Source organism: Panthera pardus, unplaced genomic scaffold (genome assembly GCF_024362965.1).
Source record: "Panthera pardus isolate Hobbes unplaced genomic scaffold, ASM2436296v1 HiC_scaffold_1, whole genome shotgun sequence".
Taxonomy (NCBI): domain Eukaryota; kingdom Metazoa; phylum Chordata; class Mammalia; order Carnivora; family Felidae; genus Panthera; species Panthera pardus.
This window is the reverse complement of record NW_026526654.1, coordinates 7,884,936-7,891,036: the sequence shown is the minus strand read 5'-3', so window position 1 is coordinate 7,891,036 and position 6,101 is coordinate 7,884,936.

Sequence of the window (6,101 nt, the reverse complement as noted above, 5' to 3'; positions counted from 1 at the left end):
GATAAATGGGTGCTTCTCGGAATAAAGAGCATTAACCGAGGGGTCTTCTAGAAACCACTACTTCAAAATTTTCCATTTAACATTTTAATATTTTTATAGAAGAGAGAGGCCATAATGAAATTTCTTTAGTGTGCAATCGACATTAAAGGCTTCCACATACAGGAATGTCAAGCCAATAGAAATAAATTTCAGAAATATTGCAGAAGATTAGACAAGGGAGTTGAAAGATAACTTTTGTAAAAAATTAAAGTTTCATTCTTTGCCACTCAGATGATTATGGCCTGCCTGCACAAAATTTGTCTGATGGTTCCCATGATTGTTTACCCCTCTTCATGCCTTTGTTGCTTGTTATTTATGTTATTTATTTGGCATGGAGCATATGTTAGCTTCAAAATGTTATTTACCTTTTTCCATTTATACCTTGAATCTCCAGTCATATTGTCTTTTTCTTTCTGGTATCATTAGGTCCTTAATAAACCTTTAATGGTATTCTTCTTTTAAATTTTTTAAAAAATGTCATTCATTTTTGAGACACACACACACAGACAGACAGAGAACGAGTAGGGGAGGGGCAGAGAGAAAGGGAGACACAGAATCTGAAGCAGCCTCCACGCTCTGAGCTGTCAGCACAGAGCCCAATGCGGGGGCTCGAACTCACAAGCTGTGAGATCATGATCTGAGCCGAAGTCGACGCTTAACTGACTGAGCCACCCAGGCGCCCCTAATGGTATTCTTGATGCTTACCTTAGCCCAGATTCCCTAGAAATTGGGACCTAAGGGGTAAGTTTTGATGATTGTTGGCAAGGCATGGAGCACAAAAGAGGCAGGGCAGTGAGCAGGAAGGACAAGAAGAGTTACGTGGTGATGCGTTAGGATGATGGCCTTTGCTTCATGACACCAGCAAGAAGACATAGCAGGTGACTTGGTAACTGCCAAATGTGGGCATATATCTGTGGATAGGGCTCTACCACACCTTGGAATAGTTGTGGAATGGGGAAGGACAGATCATCTATCTGCCTGGTTCCTTCCCTTCTCCTTTCTCCTCTTGGTCAAGGTCTGCGTCGATGCTTACTCCCCTGTGCTTCTGGATTGCATGAACTGGCTCCTGCAGTGGCCACTCAGCAAGTCAGGTCTGCAACCCTAAAGCGTGGTGCTACATCTGATCCTGAAGTTGCAGGTGATGCCAAGACTCAAGGGGTATGGCTGATTGTCCTGGTTGTATGTCCCCAGCCAAGGGGGAAGGTCTGTCCCTCCCAGGTAGTCGTTGGTTAGGGCCATGCTGGATAGGATCAATTCATCAGTCACAGAGGCTGTTGAGGTGGAAGCAAGCAGCTGAGGGTCTTAGAGGCAGATGAGACCAAGGCAATCAGACACTCAAAAGCTGTATCTGATAGAAGGGGGAAGAAGTGGAGGAGGAAGGGGAGGAGGAGGAAGAGGAGGAGGAAGAAGGTTGGTGTTAAAGGAGCACTGCCAGCAAGAAACAGAGCCAAGAAAGCACCTGAAGAGGTCATCAAGCATCAACAACAAATAGAGGCAATTTTTAATGTAACGGTAGGTTCAGCCCTCTTTAAAGAGGTGAAGGCCAAGAGACGTTCTAATTAAATGAACATAGATTTGTTCGCAACATCTTGGAATATTAGAAATGAGGGGCATCCTTTGAAGCTTGAAGGAGAGACTTAATTTGGGAGAAACGAAAAGGGGTATTATTATTACTTAATACAGTGAGCGGGTGGTAAACACACAGAATGCATTACCCTCCGAGGTGACACTGTCAGAAAATACAAATTGGTTGAAGAATAATTTAGGCAAGTTTATATTTTATGGAGCCGTAATCGGCTACTAGGAGGAAATTAGGGTGTTTAGGATACTAACCCTAACCTTTGGAGATTGAGATCACAAAAGATGGTAATGTCCTTCCTTTAATATACTTGGTGTCATTTTCAGTGACCGAATCCTGCTCTGAATGGATCATTGGTCTGAGCCAATACAGAGTGTTTTACATGCCTATTTTTATCGTTAATATCCCTGGTAATTATTTCTGCATCTATGAGTTCCTTGGTGTCTTAATCGGTTAAGCATCTGACCTCAGCTCAGGTCATGATCTCAGGGTTCATGGGTTTGATCCCCGTATAGGGCTCTGTGCTGATAGCTCAGAGCCTGGAGCCTTCTTCAAATTCTGTGTCTCTCTCTTTCTCTATGGCACTTCCCAAGTTGTGTTCTCTCTCTCTCAAAAATAAATTAAGAAAAAAAAAACATAAAGAAAAAGAATATCTGCATCTATGTTCATCAGGGTATTGACATGTAGCTTTCCTAGTTTGTAGTGTAATTTTCTTGCTTTGGTATCAGTGTAATAAGGCCACATAAAATGAGCTCAGAAATGTTTCCTCTTTATCATTTTGGAAGAGTTGAGAAAGAGTCAATGTTAAGTGTTGCAGGGAGTGTGGCTGGAGTTCAAAAAATGAGTCCGCAAACAATATGCAGTTAAGTGAAGGTCCTCATACTGGAGTCAGAATGAGGCCCTGACTCCAGAATGGAGTTTCTCTTTATTAGGATAATTGCTAAAGACTACGTGCATAAAGTCAGCTAAGCAAGTGTGTTAATCAGTCTAGCGGTTTAGCTTTTCAAGGTTGAATTTTGAGTTAATTGGTTTCTATAACACTAGGAAGGGTCAGGTGTGAAGGAGGATCTGGCCCTGTAGGATGTTAATGTCTCTAGGCATTCCTCAGGAGCCACAGCCAAGTTCAGCTATGTAAACATGTCCTAAGGCCTTGCACCTTCTCCAGCCCTTCCCTTTTGAAGTCTTTTCCTTTGATGCTTCTCTCCTGCATCTCCCACAATTAAGTATTTTTAAAATTATTTAATAGAATTATCCTGGAATATATCTAGTTTTGCGTTTGGTTTATTGAAAGATATTTGATATTGTTTCATTGATTATTATTGGGTTGTTCAAACTTTCAACTTCCTTTCAATTCAATCTTGGTAGATTTTGTGTTTATAGGAATTATTATCTTTATCTAAGTTGTATACATTTTCGACATGTAGTTATAATAATCTGTTATTATATCTCTCCTTCCTTCCCTTCCTCCTTCCATTTATCCTTTCTTTCACTCTCTGTCTCACTCCAGGAAAAAAAACAAAACAAAACTGAAGCTGCTTATATTTCCAAGAAAAAAACAGATCTGTTAATTGGATTGATTTTACTTTTTAAATTTGTCATTCTCTATTTGATATTTATGATATACACCATGTTAATTCCTTCTGCCAACTTTGACCTCAGTTTCCTCTTTTTCAAATGTTGTGAGATGTAGGCATCTTATTTATTAAAGTATTTTTTTTAATGTAGGCGTTTTCCATCTTTACTACTTTTTTATGTTGAATCTCATAGGCTTTAGTATGTTGTGTTTTAACTTTTTTTTTTTTTTCATGGTCTGGAGACAAATTTTCTTATGTTATTTTATTTTACCCTCGTGTTTGTTCAACAGTGTGCTGCTTAATCTTCATATAATTTTGAATTTTCTATTTTCCTTAAGTTATCGCTATCATTTTTCATTTTTTTTCATAAAAGATCCTTGGGATAACCACATTCCCTTTAAATCGCTTTATATTTGCTTTGTGACCTAGTATGTGATCCAATGTAGGCAATGTTTTATTTAAGTGTGCTTGATAGGAAGATGTATTTTGCTGTTGTTGGGTAGAACGTTCTGTATGGAATTGATTCACACATTTGGTTTATATCTTTTTCAAGTCTGGTTTTTAAAACGATTATTATATATAGTCTCTCTGGATGATATACCAATTATAACAAGTGGGTTCTTGAAGTCTATTATCTATGATGTTGCTGTCTATTTCTCCCTGCAGATGTATCAATATTGGCTTTAAATATTCAGGTGTTGGGGACACATGTATTTATAACTGTTGTATCATGCTATTGATTCAAACCTTTAGTCATTATGTAATGAACTTGTTTTCTCTTGTGGCAAATATTGACTTCCTGTGTATTTTAAGCATAGCTGACTCCCCCTGTTTTTTACTACCCCTGTTGTAAACATTTGCAGAAAATATCTATTTCTGTACCTTCACTTTAAGATTTATGTGTTTATAAATCAAAGATGTTTCCTGCAAATAACATATTTTTTAGTTTGCTTTTGTTTCTTTTTCATTGAACAATCTATATGTCTGCATTGATTGGCATAATTCTCCATTTACATTTAAAGAAACTACTCAAATGTAAGAACTTATTATTTCCATTTTATTAACAATTTTCTTTATATTTTGTAGTTCTCTTTTTCCTAACTATGTTCCTCCTGTCTTTCTTAGTGGTTTGATCATCTTTGGTGATACAATTTGATTTTTTTCTCTTTAACCTTTGTGTATCTGCTATTACTGTGTTGAAATGCGATATAAAACTATTATAGACATAAATGTCTCTTTAATCTGGTAACAAGATAACATCAATGTCATTAAAATGCTGTGCACTGCTATTAATCCACATTATTTAAGTTCTGATACCACAATTTATTTCTTATGTTGTGTATATATTAAAGATTTTGTAGTTATTATTATTCCTAATACATTTGCTCATTTTCTCGTTTACTAGTATTATAATTGATTTACCCACCACCATAAAACTATTCCAATATTCTATTTATCTATATATTTATTATAATCAGTGATATTTTTACTTTAATAAGATCTTTTTTTTTCCCTGTCCATTTATTTCAATTAAAACTATTGCTTTTATCCCATCTTTAAACCTAGTGGTGATACATTGCATCAAATTTTGTTTAACGAGGGCAATTGTGATATCTCCTTGTTTAAAGGACAATTTTGTCCTATGTTTGATGGACAATTATTCTGGTAATGATATTCTTGTTTCGTAGTTTTCTTTCTCCTAGGATTCTCCACTTATTATTCCGTTCCCCTCTTGCATTAAAGTTTCTAATGTAAAATCTGCTGTCTCATTTCTAAGGGATTGTTGGATGGTAATTACTATTATTATTAAATTTATTACATACAATGCTTTATTAGTGTCAGGTTCACAACATATTGATTTAAAAATTCTTTTCATTGTTTTATTCTCACTAATATAAATGTAGTCACCATCTTTAATCATACAGTTTTATTACAATATCATTAATTATATTCCCTATGCTGTACTTTTTAAATCCCCGTGACATTTATAGTATAACTTGAAGTTTGTATCTCTTAATCCCCTTTGTCTCCTTCACAAATCCTACCATCACCACTTATGTGGCAGCCACCATTTTGTTCTATTTATAAGTCTGTTTGGTTTAATTTTTTTTTTTTTTTAATTTTTTTAAGTTCATTTACTTTTGAAAGAGAGAGACAGAGCATGAGCAGTGGAGGAGCAGAGAGAGGAGACATAGAATCTGAAGCAGGCTCCAGGCTCTGAGCTGTCAGCACAGAGCCAGATGCAGGGCTCCAACCCATGAGCAACAAGATCATGACCTGAGCCTAAGTCGACATTCAACCGACTGAGCCACCCAGGTGCCCCTATTTGGTTCATTATTTTATGTTCATTTTTTGTTTGTACGTTTTGTGTTAAATTTAATATAATTAACTAATATGGTATTTGTCTTTCTCTGATGTATTTCACAATACACGATACCCTGAAGGTCCATTCATGTTGTTGCAAATGGCAGGATATCATTATTTTTTACAGCTGACTAATATTCCACTGTACATATACCACATTTTTATTCATTCATATTTGGATGGGCACTTGGTTTCCTTCCATGTCTTGGCTACTATAAACAATTCTGTAATAAACAAAATATTCACATATATTAGAATTAGGTTTTCGTTTTATTGTAGAAATACTCATGGTGGAATGACTAGATCACTTTGTATTTCTACTCTTCTTTTTTTGAAAACTCCGTACTGTTTTTTATTGTGGTGGAACCAATTTACATTGCTGCCAACAGTGTATGATAATTTATACACTTTTTTCCATATCCTTGTCAATATTTATTATTTCTTACAATTATTTTAGTCATTAAAACAGGCCTGAAGTGATATCTCATTGTGCTATTCACTTGCATTTTCTGGACAAACACTCATGCTGAGCAATTTTTCATTTC